This window comes from Phasianus colchicus, chromosome 3, assembly GCF_987193195.1.
Source record: "Phasianus colchicus chromosome 3, bPhaCol1.hap1.1, whole genome shotgun sequence".
Classification (NCBI taxonomy): Eukaryota; Metazoa; Chordata; class Aves; order Galliformes; family Phasianidae; genus Phasianus; species Phasianus colchicus.
In genome coordinates this window covers 44341335-44363266 of record NC_143438.1, presented here as the reverse complement: position 1 = coordinate 44363266, position 21932 = coordinate 44341335, and the positions used below count along the sequence as shown (strand labels likewise).

The 21932-nt window shown below is 39.4% G+C and overlaps 1 long non-coding RNA gene across 1 annotated transcript in view; it reads left to right on the top strand.

Moving 5' to 3' along the window:
* The first annotated feature begins 3674 nt into the window (after nt 1-3674).
* Nucleotides 3675-21932, top strand: part of LOC116226520 (uncharacterized) — a 40338-nt gene continuing 22080 nt past the window's right edge. Inside the window, exon 1 of the long non-coding RNA XR_004166334.2 lies at nt 3675-3761. This is a non-coding gene — a long non-coding RNA (uncharacterized LOC116226520). The remainder of the gene's footprint in view (nt 3762-21932) is intronic.

Genomic DNA, 21932 nt, shown 5'->3' with positions numbered 1-21932 from the left:
AGACCATTTGAATTGCTTCTTGTCTTCCCAAGACAAGGGAGATAAGTGGATTGTTAATATATTTATATTAACAGTGAATTATTGATTATGAACATTTAATAGTAGATCTTATGGGTCCAGAGGAAGGCCACTAAGATGATCAGAAGGCTGGAGCACCTCTCCTATGAAGAAAGGTTGAGGGAACTGGGCTTGTTTAGCTTGGAGAAGAGAAGGCTTCAGGGAGACCTCATTGTAGCTTTCCAATACTTGAAAAGAGCATGTAAACAAGGGAGGTTACAACTGTTTACAAGGGCTGGATAGTGATAAGACAAGAGAGAATGGTTTTAAACTAAGGGAGATTCAGGTTAGATATTAGGAGAAAGTTTTTCACTCAGAGGGAGGTGACACACTGGAACAGGTTGCCTAAGGAGGTTGTGGATGCCCCATCCCTGGAGGCATTCAAGGCCAGGCTGGAGGTGGCTCTGGGCAGCCTGGTCTGCTGGTTGGCAACCCTGCACGTAGCAGGGGGGTTGAAACTAGATGATCATTCTGGTCCTTTTCAACCCAGGCCATTCTATGATTCTATGATCTACTACTAATAAATCCCAGGCAGTCATTCTTAACTACTACAAAAACTACTCTCTATGCAATGTTTTCTTCCCCATTAACTTATGAAAATCTGATCTTTACAATATGGAGGGCTTGAGTCACTTCCAGATTTCTTTCTGATGAATGAGAATTGCTGCCTGGATGTTGATTTTATTCAGTAGCTTGGCTTAAGCCAATCTATGACATTGTCTACACACACTTGGAGGTTTTGTTAACATAGGCATTTACAAGCTAATCAGTCAGTATACTACTTGGAAGCCTGTGTTACAGCTCATACAAACCAGCACCACACTATACAACACAACACAATGGGATGGATTCATCAAAGTGATAACAGGGTCACAAGGATAGAGTTGCCAAGACATAATTCACTATAGTTTAGAGGTGGTTTTAGTTTTATTTCCTTTTGGATTAATGATTAAACCTTAATGAAGATTTTCCAGGGGAGAACAATAGAGCTGTGGAATGGATGTTTAAATTTAAACTGGCAATGCAAAATAATGTAAGCAAAAAGTCTCCCTCAAGTCCCCCTCACCCTATCAGCAACCTCTTCCAGGAGAGGTCCTTCATGTCGAAACAAACAGGCTGTTCCCCTTCCACCTCTGCTTTTCTGTGAATGCTGATGGTCTGTAAATTAAACTAACATGCTGACCATCTGTTATGCACAGCTAAAAGAAATTTACAGACAATACTACTAGAACTCCCAATGATATCATCTAATCCAGTAAATAATGTATTTTCACAGTTCAGATCAAAGAGCTTGTCGATATCGGACGCAGTCTGTTTTCATATTTTTTTTTTCCTGAAGAGAAAAAAGAGACAGCATTGATATGTCTGGAGATGGAACATTCACATGGACGAGATCTGGCAAAGCTTCAGTGGAAATTTTGACATCTTTAAATTTAAATTCATTTTGATTTGCTAAAATACCTGTTTCAACGTTTCCAGTTAAGTGTGAGTTCCATACTGTATACTTGGGCATGAAGATGTTGTGTCTTTTGCTATCTCATTGTTGCTAATGGTGCCATTCTTATTTTGCATGCTTCTAGTGCAAATGTGTGATTTGAATTTTGGCATTACCAGAGTCACTGAAGTACATTGTTCTTAGGCATTCCATCTGCTTCTTAAGTTCCTTATTATGAGAGTGGTGAGGTGCTGGAAGAGAAGGCTGGAGGCTGCCCAGAGAGTTTGTGGATGCCCTGTCCCTGGAAGTGTTCAAGGCCAGGCTGGATGGGGCCCTGGACAGCCTGGTCTAGTATTAAATGTGGATGTTGGTAGCCCTGCTTGCAGCAGGGGGGTTGGAATTTGATAATCTTTCATGTCCCTTCCAACCCAAGCCATTCTATGATTCTATGACATAATTCTATGATTGAGTGCTTGGAGGACATGTGAAACGTCTGCCAATGAAGTTGTACTGCCAGAGCTCTTCTGCCAGGATTGCCAGGTACTGCCATTGCTGCCAGTCCTCTTCTGTCAATAACTCTCATAGAAACTTCATCTCTGTGAAGGAACCACAGAGCCTCTACTTGTTGGTGGGATAGTGGTCTTCCCTCTTATCTTTCTGGATTAACTCCTCCCTGGTGTGGCTGAAACATTACAAGTCCACTCTGACACAGCTGAAAAGTTGGCTTGGTGGATGGCTGGGTAGATGAGGACTGGCTTATTCAGGGTCTATCAATCTAGTACCAGAGGTTGTGTCACATAGACATTATCAGTCCTTAAGCTAAGGAGCTGCTGGGAATGAAAATACTGAGTAAAACTGGAAGTTAACTCATCACTTGGGATTTGGTTTTGTTGTTGTCTTTTGTGTTTATCAGAGCCGTAACATATGGTTCCCTACAGGAAGACATTCATGCCTAGTGAATGAAGAAGACAAGGGAAAGGATCTGGCTTATTGCAGGTCTCTGCAAGTTTATGTTCACCTTCCTTGGAGGATAAGTGAGCGTAATTCAGCTGGAGGATCATACACACAGCTGAGTCATGATCTTCCAAGCCCACTAGTCCTAGTCATTACCCTGGTAACAGAGTGCTTTCAATGACTGCTGGTGGTCTAATGCTGCATCATGGCTGCTGAGATGTAGGGCTGTTAGGCTGCTGCTCGTGGGGTCATCTTGCTGTTGTGATGATCCTACTGGGGCTGTGGCTGTGACTTTGAGTAATGGAGGTACTTGTTGAACAGAGGGTGTATCCTTTGTGAGAAATGTACAGACTGATGTGATTGCTGTGCTACTGCCCTTTGAAAAGTCATCAGGCTCAGAAGTTCTCCTTGCTCCATGTTCCACCTCTGTCCCCTGAGATACCCTTTTCATCACTTTTTTGTATCATGCTCACTAGAACATAGGCTTTTTAAAATCATCTTGGATGGTGCTGAGATCTTGTGTTGTGTTGAACTACGTGTTAGGTCAGAACCATTTCAGACTTGAGGAAGGAATTTTTCACCCCAGGGTGGGGATGTGTTTCTTGCTTTTATTTTTCTAGAACTGGCTGCTGATCTGTGCATAACACTGCTGAGATTGCTTGCCAGTAACTCTGCATTGGGAGGACTGGGAGGGTTTCTGAAAATGCCAGTGCCATGCATACTTCTGGATAAAGCAAGAAGGGGTCAGGTCTTCTCTTCAGACCGTGCCCCAGGCCATTGTAGTGGACTAGGTGAGATGTTGTTATCACACCTGGGACAATTCTACCTCTTGCTGGCTGGAGAGTATGGAGTTATGTGCTATGTTGGGTCATGTGTTGAGTGATTTAAGCTGGAGAGATACAGAAAAAAAAAAAAACAACTGCAGAGAGGGACATGTGAGTGCCTCATCTTAGGTGGTCCAAGGAGAGCATGGTGTGACCAACCAGGAGATAGGCTTTCCAGTAGAAATTGGGAGCATTGCTATTGTCCTGCATACACAGGGCACTACACAGATGTAATATATGTGGTTCACAGCAAAATGTAGATTAATACCATGGACTCATACAAAATCAGTTTTCTTCTTTTACTTAAAAGATGACTTCTGATTTTTAATTGGATAATGGGGAATGCCTAACCTATATATTAACCACATGCAATGGTTCTTGTATTGCTCCCAGCAAGTACTTTTGGGAAAACCAACCCTTTAAATTTGGGAGATCAAAACATCTGTGTTTCTTTCACAGGCATCTTGTGATTTGGTCCTCCTTCTCAGCTGGTAAGGATTCTAAAATCCTTGAATCTTTTTTTTTTTTCTTTCACATTTCTGAGAGAATATTTAGATTTTAGTATAGTGTTTGTGATAACATTGGTAAGAATATTTTCTGTAGCAGTCTTGAATTCCCTGAGAAGCAGATAATACCCTCAGCACAGTCTGCAGAGTTTCTAGCAGTAGGAAAGTGTGTCTGTGGCCTGAGATATGTGGTAAAATAAGCCATGTTCCTTGTAGCTTCTTAAAGTGAGAGATTGAGAAAAATGGCTACATTCAGATGTATTTTGGCAGCCACTTAAGTTTCCCTATTCTTTCAGCCACTTTTAAGCCTGTGGGAAATGAGAACTTGATTTGGTGGACTGAGAAAATGTGTTTTGAATTGCTGCACATTGTATTTATGTCTAAACAGTGAGATGAACAGTGGGGCTGTTTGTAGTGCAGATCAGCATACATTATGTTAGTCTTCAAAATGCCTGGAATGAGGCTACTTATTTTTGAACAAGCTTTATTATGCCTTCATCTAAAGCCTACTTATTTACACGTACACAGGAATAGAGCATTTTCTTAACACCATATGCTTAAGGCAGTAGTTAGGTATCTAAAGATCTCATTACTTAAAAATTCTTATTGCTTTAATTTATTTTTTGTGTTGATTCTTTATTGTTCATAAGTTTAGAAGGAGGAGATATGGGCAGTTACAGAGCAACATCTGCACTCGTTCTTCTTGCTTTAAAAAAAAAGTGAAAGTGAAAAAAAGATTAAAAATACAATGATGCACTCAAATATAGCTGGCACAGCTTTTGCCATCTTAGTTAGTAAGCTTAGATTGGGTCATAATAAAATAACAGATAAAGGAAAGTTGGTTGATACTTTAAAATTGTTATCATGATAAAACATCTCCACAAAAGGTTTGAACAGCCATGGTGTGAGAAATGATATGTTTTGAGTGTCAACCTCCACCCCCAACAAAGCCCAATAATATTATAGCAAAATCTGTACAAGAATGGTGATGAATTCATATCCTGTGATGGAAGCTATGCTACATAGCTAATTTCCTATATTTTCTAATGATTTGCAAATAGTGATTAATAAATCCATGTAGTAGCATAAAATTATTTCAGTGATCAGGGAGAACACCAGTTGAATTCAACTGACTTGAGTGAATAACAGATAAAATTCAGGGGAAGCTATGAAGTAGTGTGCCTTTGGATGAAACGTTTTGAGCACTAATTAACTCTGTCACCCCAGAAAAGCACCTTATACTGAAGCCAACTGGCAGCAATAAGGACTATCTCTGAAATGAGAGAAGGAAGGTCATCTCAGGTACTTGTTTTATGACTCTTAGGTCTCCCACTGAGACACCTGGAACATTGTGAAACAAAACTTGTGGACTGAGACTTTGATTCTTACCCTGAAGAGCAATTTTTCTATTTAGCGTTTGGCTTTATTTTCAGTACATATAAAAAGAACTTAAAATCAAACCTATGGGTCAAATAGCTGAGACATGGCATGTCAAACAATGACGTGCTTTTACGTCTTCAAGGTGATGCACCTCCTTGGAAACACTGCTCCATTCAGTCACCCTCATTTTAGAGACTCATTTTAGAGTTTACTCTAGAAAGGAGATGATTTCTAGAGACATCAATAAGGACTGCTGTTGAAGATAAGCCTGTGAATGAGCTGGGGCTACTCCCCTGAGCTGATTCAGCATTAGTGTGTCTCTAGCATGTTAAAGGTTTAGGCAATGACCGTTTCATTTCCTGAGCTTGCATTTATCTGGTTTAATAATGCAGTTAACTGATGTTTAATAAAATAACATGGATAGCTTTGAATGTAATGAGTTGCCATGTCAAATTTCATTTAAATCCTTTGATTTTTGTCTTAGGCTTATAGCCTAGAGCTCTGTGTTTCATTTTGACCAGAATTGTTTCTCTAGCTATTGGCACTGGGTTGCCTATATTTACATACCTACAAAATAAAGATCAAGCCAAACTGAATTAAAACTTAATAATAATAAAACCCCCTCAGAAAACGAAAACAACAACTGAGCTCCATACGTTACCTCCTCAGAAATCCTAAACCACAACACATCAGCAAAAAGTACCTTTTTTTGCTGTATTACTCAAGGCTTATTTGTGTATTCTGGGCCTGAAATGAATGGGCCCTTCTTAAATAAGACATCTGTGTATTTTAAAGCAAGCAGCATCTTTCTGTGGGGATTATGCTAAATTGACACCCACGGAGATGACAGACTCTTCTTTTCATGTGGAGAGGATGTCACCCCACGTGTTTGTTTTTGTATGCGTGTGTAACCCATGCTCCTGCAGTGACTGAAATAGCTGCTTGGCTTGGGTTGGCTGTGGGATAACGCAGCCTGTGTTGATGGAGCTCCAAGTCTGCTGGTATTTGCATGCCATGCATGCATTTGCATATAAGCAGTCAGAGACATATGTGCATGTTATATGCCATTATGTATACGCACAATAACAGGCTCTGTTTTGTGGTGTGTGGCTGCAAGTATTCCATAGCAAAATCCACATGTGAACAGGAGTGCCATATTGTGTGTATAAAAAACAAGCATGGGGCTATGTTATTCACTAGAAGCCATGATGGCTTGTGATTCGATAGAGCAAAACAGAAGGAGGTACGTGCTGCCCTTTGTTTCTAAAGGCTCGGTCACGGAATAAGACATCTCTTTGTTTTCTGTGACTAATGTTTTCTCTTAAAAACTCTTTCCTATCCAACAGAATTTTTGCAAACTAGAATTAATTTAAAAAATGCTTAAATGCTTGAGATGATTACTTGTTTTTGCTTTTCTTTTTATTCCTCCCACTAGAAAAGTTCTCAGAGGAGTTGTGGTGCCATTTCAGATTTCTTGAGTGGGAGTGTTTGTGGTTCTTACTTTTCTATTATGCTGTTGTTCTGTTTGGTAGCATCCTTATTTTGCAGCTTTGTATGCAGATAGGTAAATGTAGGGTTTACCAGTATGCATGCAGAGCAGCACATATTAGCAGAGCAGAGTTCAGAATACGAATTCCAGTTGTGAAGACCAATCCCACTGTGTATTATATTGTCTTATCTGAGAAACTGAAGCAAGTATGTCATTTGATATATCTGTGAAGAATATGAGCATCCATACCAGATAACCTCATGCACATGAAGCTTTGGTTTTTCATATTCTCATTTTTGACCTCACTCTTAATTCATAAAGCTGGGCATTCTCCCAGATTAAATTTCTAATGAGACAGATGTTTACAAGCTCAATGATGATCTAACAAAGTCAATTGTGTATTTTTCATCCACCGTATGGGATGTCTTAAGATACTTCTGGAGAGGCCAAAACGGCTAATATAACAATCTTCTTCAGAAACTTGTGCTCAGCTGTGCTCTGGTCGAACTGAGGAAGCCTGTTAGGTAACTGCTGTGCAAAGCTGTTCATCCCGTGATCATTGTAAGATGTATTAGCTGCTCTTTTCTATACCTTTTGATTCAGTCTCTTGAGAACAGCACTACAAAGTCTCCAGGCGAAATCAGGAACCCTGTTAAAGTTGTAATCACATTTCCCCCTGCCAAAATGCTTAACTAACTAGCTCATGGGGGAGGTTTATTCCACATCTGTAGTGAGCTTACGTGCAACAATAGGTTTGTATGGCGAAGGATTAAGAGGAAAAGATCAAGACCATCTTTCTGCCATTGTCTATTTCTAAACCAAAGAACAAAATGGTGCATCAAATACTTCCCTTTTCATACCTCTGTAAATCACAAATTTATTTTCCCTGTTTTCCTCTATTTCATCTCTACTTTCAAAGAAAAAAAGATTATTTATATACTTCTGTATTTTTCCCCATTTTCTTTGATATTTTTTCAAGGGTTGCCAAATGAGCAAATCCTACAAAAATAGTTTGAGAATGTTGTAAGTGTCCTAAGCTGGTCTCTGTTAATGAAGGAGAGGTGATTGAAATGAAACATAGATGTGTCTGGGGTTTACTCTTTCAAGGCTGATAATGAGATGAAAAAGATGAAAAAAAAAGACAAGCAACTGCTCCTTAATTAGGCACCTGTTATATTGCAGCGTGATCAGTTCTGTAAAGGACAAAAGTGCCAAATGACCGAGACATTTTTCAGTTTGAAAAAGAGACTCTTCCTGCTCACTCTTTGCTTCAGAAATATAATGCGTCTGCTTTTGGTTTGCTAATAGATACTTTAAAATCTGTTTTAGAAAAGTTATTCTGTGAGGTAAAAATCCTGTTTGAAGTCAGTGCTGTTCATCTGAAGAAACATCTGTCACAAGACATGAAAAGAATGATTTCTTTGTGACTGGGAAATCAATGAGACATTTGTTGTAATGTACAACCCAGAAATAATGTACCTAGTTCAAAAGGGAATCAGAAAGAAGGCTTGTTTTTGTCTGCTCTCTCCAGAGTGTTTAGGATGGGATTCAAAAAGATATTTTGCATTAGCAAGACTTCTTAAGCTTGTGCCCTTAGCTATGGGGCTGAAGTGGGTGTTTTCAGGACACTGACTTTTAGGGCTAGAGAAGCACTGGGGATTCCCGTGCCCTGACCTCATGAAAGAACCTTGTTTGGGGCTCCTTTTTAGGAGTGTAAATTGCTTGCTGGGCTGACCCTGCCCCACCCCTCTTTGGGGAACAGGAACTGGAGGCTGTGCATCCTCTGGGATGCCTAGCTGGAGGTTGAGGGTGATGCTCCTTGTGGGCTCCCATTCTGGGGAGGCCGACTTCTCTGTACGTGGTGATACTGTGGTGGTTTGTCCTGCTTGCATTTTTTACTGTCCTCTGAAGCCCATGGAAACAGTGCTGGGTCCTCGTTTTTTGTCTTTCAAGTGCGTATGCAATAAATTTCAGTTTTCCTATCAGGCTGTTCTTTACAGTCTCTTCAGCTTTCCAAAACAGTGGTACTGTGGGAAGCAGCAAAAAAGGGTTGAATAATGATACACATCTCCTTATATTGCAAAGATTCTCCCTGTAAAACCTAGATACTCTGAATGAGACCTGATCTCTTACTTACAAGACGTTGTGAGGACAAGAAGAAATCATAAATCGAGAGCTCAATTACATCGTGTTGCTTTGGATTGGTGGTGTTTTATAGCTCCATGATGCAGGCGCATTGTAAGTGATATGAGACAAAGAGAAACTCCTGGGCAGGAGGAAATGGGCTTGTTAAGCATGACTGGTGTGTGCAGAATAGAGTATGTGCAGAACTGGCCAAGCAGAGGTCTTTTTTCAAAGGGAGGAGAGAACAGGGAGATACAACTCTGGCAGTGTTTGAAATCTGAGATCAATGGCTTCCCTGGGAACAACAGGCTGAGAATCTGAACAACTTCCCAGCATCTTGTGGGTGAAATGAGAGCAGCCCTTGGAGCTGTGCATGCAGCTCCAGCAAGCTGTGGTCAGTGGTGGAAGGATGGCTGCTTAGAAAACATACAGAACTACTGTGTTACTATCACCTGAGAAATACTTCTGGTGCCTTTATTTCCAATAGTATTGGAAATCAGTATTTGGTCATATCCTCCTTGCTACTTGTGGTTTCATCATTTATCTCTGTTCTGAGATTAACTGCCCTATAGTTTTAAATCACCTTTTGTACAGAAGTTGCTTTGTGCTCCTTGTCATCCTCGGTGTTTTGCCCCTTTTCTAGTATTGTTGTGCCCATTTTGTGATGGTGGGTTGAAAAATATGTTAGCATTCAAAATGTAGATTCACAGACTCATACAATCCGTGGATTTTTATAATAACAATATATATATATATTATAATATGTTTTGCACTGATATTTTGCCTTTATCAAATAATTCCTGGCATTTGATTTGCTTTTTTTGATGGCTATGGGACAGCCAAGTGAATGAAATTTTCTGTTATAATCCTAAAATCTTGTCCCTAAGTGGAAACAGTCCAGCTTAAGTTAGGATTTGTTCTTCCCGTGTGCATTTGTTTACATGGGATTTCCTTTGCTGTTTTGTCACTCAGCCAGCTTTATGAAACCCTTGTGCAACTTCTCACTGTCAGTCTCATCTTTGCTTTGAATATCTTTGGAACTGAAATAGATTCATTCCATTTCACAGAGTATGAATGTGATGAGGAGTGTGCTGGACAGCATGGACAGAGCCTCTTGGTTTGTTCCTACCTTGTGTTCCCCATCTCTGAAGCAGTTACTTCTCCATGGGACTATGTCATTTCCCATATACTTGTCCAACCCAGATACTCTGTGAGGCACTCTGGAAATCCAAACTGACCAGATTTCTCCTGGTCCGCACACTTGTTGAGTCCTACCAGGTGATACAACAGGATAGTGATGTTTTTTCTCCTTAGAAAAGCTGTGTAGACTCCTTATTTCTTTAGAAGAATTTTTTACCAATTTGCATGTGTAGCTGCTTGCAGGAAGTCCTACAACATTACAATTTGTCTACTTTTCTGTAACAGGAAGATCTATAGATGCATAGGGGAAATCATATTAGTATGCAAAGGAAGCCAGAAAATTTCCATGTATGTAAAGCAAATCACGCTTTCCTGTTTTTCATTCTTGATTCACTTTTCATATTAGACAAGGCATGAGCAGACAATATTATGGGTTTGGTTTTGTTGTATTCGTTCTTAAGCAGCCTTGCTGTTGTTAAGATCCAAAGCACTGAATCACTGGTGTAATTTGTGAAGATATCCCATTGAGTATTTCTTGCTTTCCTTCTTTTCCTTCCTTTTCTTTTTTTTTTTTTCTTTTTTGTCATTTTTTCTATTTTATGTGTGCGTGTATGTGAAACTTTTAAGTAATCTTTAGGCTTTAACGGAAGTAAAGAATGGTAATGAGGCCAGATCTGAAATATTAGCTGAGAAATGCAAGAGTTGAGGGGACATTTAACTCTTGCAGAACTAATTTGCAATTTTTATTGTTTGCTTAGTTGTTTCCAGCAGGGATTTCCTGAAAAAAAAAAAAAAAGAGAGAAAAAAAAATCTATTACTGTTTCTTGTTTCAATACTTCCATGGTTGGTGATGATTAAATAGTAGCATTTTGCCTTAATATTTCCCATCTTTTTGGAAAAAAACGTTTAACCAAAGCAAATAAAATTTCCCTGGATTTATGAACTCCCTTAAAACACAGGCTTTGACTTTGCTTTTTTTACCTGTGTAAAATATATACTACACTGCAGAGACTCTGTTTATTTGATGCCTCAGAGACTTCCCTGATGTGTGTGAAAATGGTCTGTGTGCCAAGGATGCACAAACATAAGCTGAGTGATTCAAACTAGTGAGAAAGAGTGATGCACATAGGAACTTTACTTCAGTATTAGATGTGTCAGTTTGCACCTTGAACATTACAGGGAGATGCAGTACAATTTACCATCTTGCCATTGATCCTTCACTGCTTGGTAAAGCTGTCAGCTGGGAAAGAGAATATATCTGATACTGAATTCACAATGCACTAAGGCTTCTATGGAAAACACCTTGTTTTCACACTTCATGGAGTGTGTGTGTGTATATATATAGCCATTTTTATTCAAGCATACAGCGTGTCTCACTGAATTCAAAATACCTTATGTGAGTAAAACTCACATGTGCACATTTGCAGAATCCAGACTGACTTTGTTCTACAGAGCGTAATATTTCTGTTCTGTCTTGTTTGCATTGTTTCTTCCTTATTTTAACAGCAAAACATAATCGATGATTTGTGTTCTGAGAGTGATTTTATTTGCATTCCCCCACTGCACATTTTATTGATTGCTTCAAGGAAGCTGTATGTTCCCCTATTTTGCAGCTGAATGTGGCATAGATCTGGTTTTCAGTGCAGCCGTGCTTCTTACGTAGTTGTCCAGCTAAGCTGAGCAAGGTGTAAGAAAGCTGAAAGTTGGGCCCAAAATCATGCAATAGGTTGTAGGCTTGAAGAGGATTAAAGCTGCAGGCATTTTGACCTGAGAGGCCTTTGTTTAAGCCTCCTTCAAACTGAGGGCAATCCAAAACACAGATTTGAGCAGAGGTCTGAGCAGCTGTGATTAGACCTCTGTGACAGCCTCTGATTCAGTAGACTCCATTTCCTGCTCTGAATGGAGGTGACTTATCCAGTTCAAACAAGCCACTTCTGCAGGCGCTACATTTTACTTTGCACCCAAAATACCCATGGAGGGGAAGGGGGGGGGAAAGTAGATGTAAACTTCTTGCCTTTTCTTGGGGCATCTTGGCAGACACCTCAGAAGGCAATTCTTTCTAGAGGATTGTTCCTACCTGCCTCCCTAATTTACAGCTTTAATAGGATGCGTTAACTCTCTGTGGAGAGTACAAAGCTTTGCATTTGCTAGTGGGGTGTTTCACTAGGACAATGTTGGTATCCTGTCACATGGCAAAACTGGACCTCTCTTCAGTAAGAAAGATCTAGAGAACTAAACAGCAGATATTGCAGAATTGAAATGATTTTTTTCCTCCATTTGATCTTAATAAAAAAAATAAATAAGTAAATACCCTCACTAACTTTAAGCAAATAAGACACAGAACTAGCTTCACTTTCGGGATCAATCCTCTTAAGCTTTTACAGTCATTTTACAGTCATTTAACATCCTTTGCTTTTCAATAGTAGAAATGGAATTTTCTGCTACAATCCATTGAAGTTGATGCACCTTCTTTATTTTGGAACCTGAATGTTTTATTTGCTTTGTCATGTCTGAAATTTTCAGAGGTGTCCATGGTCTCTGTGGTAGCAGCTGTTCTCCTTGCTTCAGACTTTGCTGTTGCAAATGCTATATAAGCAATGAGGTATGGTGCTATGTGCTCTGTAAACACTACAAATGCAATAAGGTACAGTGCTCTCCAATACTTGTCATCTTTTGCTGGATGCCCACATGACAGCCCTCTCCAGGTTCTTGAATGTTGTACATGGGTCCATTTTCAGCTTATGTGTTTATGTGAAGGAATGAGGTCTCCTAAGGAGCATCTGAGCAATTTCTTTTGGCCTTTGTTGAATAGGAAAACATTTGGAAAAAAGACTTTTTTTTTCTTGAAAAACATAGACTATGCCTTCTTCAGTCTGTCCTATTCTTGCATTGTATATCCTTGTGACTCTGCAGGAAAGCTGTCTTTTGGGTTGCTGGAAAAGAATATTAATGAATGAATGAGCTATAAATAAACAAATGGAGACTGCTGAAAAAGGAGTGAAGCTATTTAAATGAGTAGGACACCAAAGTAGCATAATTGTTTCCGGGAATAATCCGTTATTACAAAACACTTAACTTTTTCCACATTTTAACTTCTGGTTACAATTGTCCTTTAACACAAGTTTTACTTCAGAATACAGCATGAACTCATGTGGTTTCATCTAAAGCACTGTGGAATTCGATTTCTTCATGATTTTTCTTTTTGAAAATTGTTATTTATTACTTCGTGGACACTACAGAAACATATTTAAAATGTACTTATTCAAACTGAAATTGAAAAGTGGAAAATTCCTCCTAGCGCTATAACTTCACAGATAGAGTCTTGATCATGTTGGATCAATGCACTGTGGATTTTCTAAAATGAATTTAGTTGACTGGGGGATGCTTGCATTTCTGATTGAAGTTAGTAACTTTGAAAGATTAGTGATTATATAATTGAACCTGCAAATATAAGTAAAGAAAAATTCTTGGCATGAAATGCAGAAAAACAGCTTTATGAATTACTTGTCTCACTTGTACATACCGCATAGATTAATTTGGCCTGAGGTAGGACTCAGTTTGGCAGCTTACTTGATCTAAACTGCCAGCTTTATAACATGGCTTTATAACATACAGAGTTTAGTTCTCTTTTTCTCAGTGCATATGAGACCAAAATGCCAATTTGTTAGGAAATACAAAAATACTGGACTAGAAAGGACTTTCAGAGTCGCTAAATACTTATTGCAGTTAGTTATTACAATTTTCAGGTTAGGGTCAGAGGACAGTTTATCTAATTTTTATAAAAAATATTTTAGTTTCCATCTTAGGCGTATGATTACTTCATAACTTTTGCTCTTATAGTGATCTTGTCTTGCATCTTAGGTAACATCTACCAGTACTGTCATTGAAGTTCCCCGCTGATTTTTGCAGATAGCATTTATGTCTAATTCCAACGTCCTCTTCGTAGAGAATACAAATCAAATTGTCTTAGCCTCAATCATTTCAGCAGTAAACACCTGCTTCGGCATGTTTTTCCATGCATGACTGGGACTGTATGGCATTAGAGAGGTAGTTCCATAAAACTGTTACGTAATGAAATCTACATTCGTGCTGGATCAGGGAATAATTTGGCCTCCTTATACACTAGGATCACATTTTTCTATAATAGTGACATCATAGGTGTGGTTCTTGTTCCTTCTTTTACTGATTGACTCATTCTTTCTTCTGCTCCTCATCAAACTAATGAAATCCCAGCCTGTGACAAAAAATCATTATGTTTTCTAAATGCTGGGCCTTATGTTTGGCACTGCTAAAAGCTGACTGATTTCCAGAGCTCTGTACCTCGTGGTGATCTGGTTCTTCACAATGTTTAGACGAGAAACTGGGAACTCACTCCTACTCCTGCCATCAAAACTTGCCAAAAATCTCAATAGTACTGATGGGTATCCAGTGGTTCTACCATTACAGTCATCTGTTTCTTCTAGTGTCATACCAACTCATATGTCATCTTTAACATACACATGTTGCAGATGGTGGACAGGACACAATTTTTACACAGTCCAATCTATGCCACTCTGGCTGTCCTTCTGATTAAGGGGTCCATCCTTCTGACATTGCTTTTTAATCCAAAGGCATGAAGAAAAATACACAGTTTTTTCTGAAGAACTCCAAGAAAACCTCTCCCTTAGACCAATTGTTTTGCTGTTAGCACATCACTCCTTGTAGTTAGTTTCTTACCATCTTACAGTTGTTGGATTCCAAACCAAAGTAACTGCAGAGTTGCCAAGAGGAGTAACACACTTGAGTAGAAACCACAAACAGACAAGCTCATTCTAATATTAGGACAGGACTATAATAATTGATATGCACAGAAATATTTTTTTTAATGAAGGTCTAATAACTACCTATACCTAGGCAAACCTCATATGAGTAAAAAAAACAGCACACAAAACAGAAATGAAAGAAAGACACTGATTGGAGAGTCTGAGAAATGGTGTTCTTTAGCACACTTCTTGCTGATATCTACACAGTTGTGTTTGCTGAAGCTCAGAAGGAGCTCATCTTAGCTGAGTAATTGTTATCTGTGCAGCCTTGAGATCTGTGTGTCCTCTGCTGTGCCCTTTTAATATTCCCACCCTCTTTGGAACTCATTGGCCAGTTTCAACCAAATTTGAAAAGTCACAAATAATCAGAAAGCTTGTACATCTCTGCAAGTTTGGAGAAGTGAAGGAGAAAGAAATGTCAGTGTTGGTGCTTAGAAAAAGGCCAGAATATAAGCACTGGTAATATAGATAAAGATGTCTTGAAAACTCCAAGTCAAGTGACTGTGATTGAGAAAGGCCCTATTCAGAGTCATGGGACTGAAGGCCTTTGCCCATTAAGTGTCCCAAGGTTTCTAACATGGCCAATAGCTGTGCAAGTTTTTCTGCAGTATAGCTGATCCATGATTAAGAAAAGACCATCTTATGGCTACCAGCTCTTAGGTTTCCCTGTCTTTCTTAAATCTTCTCTGGAACATTCATCTGGAAAATTTAATTTTGCTCTCCTTCCATGCACAGTTATGCAGTGGAACAGTTGTCTCAGGAATAAACAAAATCATTGAAGTCTTTGTTTTTATCAGTTTTCATGTTATCCCTCTATGCTTTATTGGTATTAGTAACAACAAGCTTAATGGATATAAAATGTTAAACATTTCAAAAAAACCCTGCCACTATTTTCAATGTGGCTGTTGAGAGATGATAGGATCTTTCTCTTCCTATTTATCTTAAGGAAGGACAGCTTTTCCACTCCTGTTGTCTCTGCCTATGGCATTTACTCTTGAGCATTTAATACTGTCTTTGCTTATGTAACATTCTGTTATCAGACATCAGGCAGAAGCGTGGGCCTGTGAAAAGGCCAACTACTGTAAGTTTCATATCTTCTCACTTCTTTTACTTCATCCGAGCTTGGATTAAATTTTTCCTTATTATGTAGAAATAAACTCCATAACAACTGATTAGTGGCTAGGAGTTCTCTATCACTATACAATTGTTTTTCTGATGGGAGGTGGATGGATATTAGGAAATACTACTTCTCTGAAAGGGTGGTCAGGCACTGGAATGGGCTGCCCAGGGAGGTGGTGGAGTCCCCTTCCCTGGAGGTGTTCAAGGAACTTTTGGATGTTGTGTTGAGGGATATGGTTTAATGAGAACCATTGGTGATAGGTGGATGGTTGGACTGGATGATCTTATAGGTCTTTTCCAACCTTAGTGATTCTGAGGTAGGAAGTTAAAGCAGTGATTGAATTAGCCAGGGAGAATGGCTTGCAGAATGGGTTTAGAGAAATGGCTCAAGGGAAAGGGATTTAATTAATTATCTTCAATTTACTATTATAAATTTGGGTCAGTATAGGTAAGCAAGAACTGCACTAACAGGATAGGAAGAGTTGCTTATGTGGCAGTCCTTGATGAGAAAGTATCTAAAGTGGTTTGGTGCTTTTTCCATCATGATTTGCACAGAGACTCATGATTGCTATAATTTTTTTTTTCTTCAAAAAAAATAGATATTATACTTTGATTTTTAAACTAGTTTTTGCCTGCAAGATGTTTGAAGAAAATTCCTGCTCTGTTCCAAAACAATTAGGGCTCAGATGGAGTACTGTGTTTGCTTTTAGGCTTTCACCTAAAGAAAAACATCAGAGGTTCAGAAAAAAAGGGAAAAGAAGAATGAGTTAAAAAAAGTAAGGCTGAAATGTATGAGCTACAGAAAAGGATGGAAACATGAGGATTATCCAGCTTAAAGAAATGGAGACTGAGAAGACTGTTTAAGACTAGTGGAAAGAAGAAAGGAATAACATTTTCTCCAGGGCCCTCGTGAATAGGAGAAAGCTACAAAGAGTTTAAAAATGCAGCAAAAAAAGATAGAGGCTATATATAGGGGAAAAAAAAACAATCACAAAAACCAACAGAAACATTCTAACAGAATAGACAATGGAGTGCTCGAATTAATTGCCTGGGGAACAGCAGAATAAAGTCTGGAGCAAGAACAGATTAGACAAACATCAGTCAGGAATGACTTGGAGATGTTCTCGGAGACAGAAGGTGAACCTGTTTATCTCCTCTCAGGTTGTTTTTCCGGTCATTGTGGCCTAGCTGTCTTATAAATTACTAGCTTTTAATATATACCATCTATTACTGCACTGAATTATGTACTGCTAGAGTTAAATGGGTATTTTAAGATCATGGCTGGTTTAGTTAAGCTAGAATCGATGCATACTTTAAAGTTATCGAGTTCAAAGAAAAAATACAGTCGTGGGAAGTATGAATTGTACCAAAATTAAAACGCATAACGATGCCGGATTATACATAACACTTGTGCAGCATTTCCTGCCCAATTTGCAGATGACATAGAGTATTTGTAATTTGGTGTACAGAATAATGCATTGTTCTCATATTTTTGAGCAGCTGAACAAAATCCTGGTGAAGAACACTGCTGGTTCCCCAGGACTGCAAGCAGACTTGGGAACTATTGATACTTTGATTGCTGATTGGCATATTGAACAATAGAGTCAAAAGAAGAATCCTCTCATATTTGCCTTTTATTCAGGGATTGCTATTGAGCTCAAGACTTAATAGTAACCTTCAGGAAAGTATTTTATCCCTTCTACAGACTAGGATATTGCAGAAGAAAAGAAAGCAGACTTTAGTTTTGACCTCTTTCTGATTTATTCCTGTTCTGTCACAATTAGACCAGTATTTAGAGAAACACTACTACATTGTATTCTCCTTTATTTTAAGAGTCATGAGGAGGAATTGCTTGTATTGCTTCTGTCTAATGAGGATATGGCTCCAAATCTACATTTGTTAACAGGAGCCACAAATTATATAGAACTGCTACACAAATGTACCACTATTCCTACAAGGCAGAAAGATCAGCTTTTGATAACTTAAGTAGCCCAGCTCTTACTGTGCTAAGTTTTCAGTGGCTGTACACATTTCTCACTATTCTGAGACTCGTCGTTGTCCTGCACTCAAGCAAACGTCTCTGGGTTTGAGTTGGCTCTGACTTACCCTGCGGTCTGTTTGAAGTATCCTTGTTGGAGGCTGTGGATTTCTAGCTAAAAACCTCACAAAATATGAATATAGCTATGACAAAATCAGATTCTGACCTTTCATGTCTAAAGGAAACTGACTTCAGTTCATAAAAGGTCAATGAATTTCAATAGAGACAGGCAGATGAATGCTGCTCACTTTCTGAATATGAGTAACTGCTTTTGGAGCTCATACACTATTTGACAGTGTACAACTGTTGGAAGGCAGAACGTGTTAGTGGATGATTTGTTTATATTGGTTTTAGTGGAAAAGCATTTGTTTATGCTCACTGTAAACTCTGGAAGAACTTTGGCTGTAGAAATCAGCCAGACCAATAGTGGGCTGCCAGGTCACGGCACAACAATTTTATAAAGCTGCCTAGTAGGAGAATTACCCCTTCCATCTTTCCATTCCCCTTGCAATATCTTATGGATGTTTTTGCTCTTGCCAGGTTATTTCTGTGCTGAGGGACTGCCACCACCTCAGTATGTTATTTGCTTTCCGTTGTGCTGTCTTCTTAACATCTCTTGACACGTTCATTCAGTAAATCCTTTGATCCTCTTTCACTCTCTCTTTGTAGTGATGTATCTATTAAGACTTCCCCTCCTTCCCCTCCTTCTCCTGTTTCCCCTCCCTCCCCTCCTTCCCTTCTACTTTCCTCCCTCCCCTCCCTCCTTCCAAACCTGTTAACTCTAGTACAAAGTAGCAACTGACACCCTTTATTTCCAGATGTTTGCAGTTAGAAAGCGAGTCCTGGGGCTGAAGGGTGGGGTGAGTTTGTACTCTGTATTTTAGGAAGATGGAAAGTAGCTTTGGAGTCTTAGGAGAAGCAGGATGGGTCAGGAGGGCGGAGACTCCCCGTTGAAGGGAATACTATTTCTTCAGAGAAGGTGCATCTTAGTTTTGTGATACGATGCAATGGAAATAGAGGCCTAAAGCTGTCTTAGACTTGAGACGTGAGGGGCTGAGAGAAGTACAGAAGACACAGTTTCATGGATCTACGTGGAGGGTACTTATTTCTCTATAAAACTGGTTGTTTGCTTGTTACTGAAGCTCCATTTTTAGGAAAAAAAAACTGATGCATTCACCTCATTCTTTTGAAAACTGCTACTACCTCCTCACCCATGAGAACTGCTGAATGACCTCCACACAGTAACCATGTGCTTCTGGCTGTTAGAGCAGGGCTCCTTGTGACACACCCGTGCTCTGCTTGTCACTGTCATGTGTTTCGTTCTCCCAAACTCTGCAGTGCTTCCTTGATGATGGGCAGCTCGGCTCATCCACACTGTTCTTTGTTCTGGGTTTAAGACTCAAAGTTTTGCTAGTGGGGATGCTGCAAGGGAAGCCTCTGTGAGCAGAGCCCAGCACTGCCCCCATCTCAGATCAGAGCCAGCTCCAGCTGTTTCAAAAAGGATCCACTGCTGCCAGAGCTGAGCTGTGAGTGACGCTGGGTGTGCTCTGGGAGAGCAGATTTTAGAAAGGGAAATAACACCATGGAACAGCAGCTGGGAGAGAGAGGGGTGAGAGAAGTGAGGAAACAGCTCTGCATGCACCAAGGTCAGTGCAGAAGGAGGGCAGGAGGAGCTGCAGGCACACAGCAGCAGCTCCCTTCAGCCCAGAAAAGGCCCACGGAGGAGCAGGCTGTCCCATTGCAGCCTGTGGGCGCTGTGTGGAACAGATCTTCCTGTGCAGCCATAGAGGAGTCCATGGGGCAGCAGTGGATGGGGCCTGAGGGAGGCACAGCCCATGGAGAGCCCCCACAGGAGCACCCAGGGCTGGAGTTGCAGCCCATGGAGCCCTATAGGAGCAGGCCTTGGGCTCAGATGGGCAGCTGAACTTCACACTGCAATATCACTCCCTTTCCTCCAAGGAATAAGGGAGAAAATATGATGAAAAAGCATTTACAGATTGATAGGGACCGATTTTTGAAATTCCCCTCTCCTTAATAGAAACCATACTGTCAATATGTAAGGAACAAAAGTCTTCATATACTTTCAAGTATCACTGTCAGAGCAGCTGAATCATAAATACTCTTGAAAATCTCACCCTGTCTGCAAGACTGCCTTGCAAAACGTGACTAAAAAGTGAAATGATATTTCCAATGCGATTGACCTTTTTCAGCCAAAGACTTCTTTAAGCAGTGCTGTTTTTTGCATCAACAAGAAAAACCACCTTTTTTATGCAAGAGCACAAACATTTGTTTTCTTGGTCGTAAATCTATGGTTAGCATTTCCTTGGAAATGGTCTATGCAAGCACTTGGGAAGAAAAGAAGAGCTTGCTTCTCTGGTTCTTATGAAAGTATTTCCACCTGATTCTTCCTCTCATGTTCTTATGTCCTTTGTATTTAATCATCAGCTCTCTGACCCTCTGCCTCTGGTGGGAGAGGCAGGGTGTGCATTCAGAGATCATGTTGGAGAAGAGTGTGGAGAATAGTTTTGATTCCTAGTTTGCTATTTTAAGTCCAGATTGTTCTTTTTTGGCTCTTAGTGGATATTTCTCTCACAGTGAGGGACAGAGATCTAAGAGGTGCCTGTTTAGTTTTTCTTATCTTGTAACAATACAGAATGTCATCTCAGCCTAAGTAGATGCACATCACTAATTCCATGGCACTGTTTTAAATAGTAATAAAAACCCCATGACTCTTCATACAAATACTTTGAATATTTAAGTGGACAGAGGGAAAGGGTATCAGTAAATGAAATCCTTCTAGAATATGAAATCAGTCTGCTACTTCCTCTTAAAAAGTTTACAAGTAAAAGCATCTTAAAAAGTCTTCACTTCAATTTTAAATGCTTATTTTTGACCTTAGCACAGTTACGGAATTCCCATTTCCAGGTATCTTCCTTGTGTGTATAATAGTTTTATAGCAAAAGGCCAATCATATGTATTCTTATATCCAATTATTTTTTTGCACTAATCCTATTAGCTTCTCATTACATATCTTAATCTAAATATATCACATTCTGAATTAAATTACCTTAACTCTTTCCCCCTCCCACTGTAACGCTTTCTTGTATTTTAAATACTCCTAGTCTTGTCTAGACTACAAGTTTGCAAATGTAAGCACTATTCATTGTTTCATGTTTAAATTATTAGCATACTATTATCCTCAAATACCTTTTAGCTTGTTGTTCATTATAATGATGTGTATTAAAAATGATTATTTAGAATGAACTTGCTTTGAAGCTTGATATTGCCACTCATAAGTTGGGAAGAACTTTATTCTGCATATAGCCTATATTCAGTACTTGTTCACTAAAAACCTAGTCCAGTGCAAAAATTAAGTCTGTGGTTTGCTTGAATGGAGTTAAGGATATTTGAAATCTTGGAGCCACACATGCATTTACGTGCTTGCTGAGTAATTGTCAAGGACCCATTTTGCATCTGAGTTGTAAGGATGTCAGTATCCAACCTTAACCTATGTTGAGATGCTGCAGTAGCCTCATGTCTGAGGTCTGTCTCACAATGCCAAGCAGTCTGGCTGAAGCCAGAACATTAGTTAGGTTGTCAGTACTTGGAAAATGAGTCTCTGATGGCCTCAATCCTGTCAACACTTCTGCATGCGTTTAATATGGGAGCACTGGTGAATTTACAATGAAGTGCATAGGCAAGAACTGCCAGGGTTTCTTAACATACCTACCGTGTCTTAATTTTTTTCTTTAAATTAATCATGATGTTTACTTCAGTCAGCAAACATTTTGCCTGTACTACGACACTACATATTAGCAGTAATCAAGATGCTTGCAAGTGCTGGCCTGTTTATTTTTCTACGACCAACATGTATTTCAAGAACCCCCCGATACCAAATGTTTCAGCACAAGAAAGCACACCAGGCTGAACTTCAGATGCATCATTTGAGAGGCAGATGAAGTGTCCATCTCATGGACTACTGTTTTCTAACTTAAACATGAAACATTCCTGGAAGCAGCTTTTTGACTATCCTGATGTAGTTTGATAAACTTGGATTGTTTTGT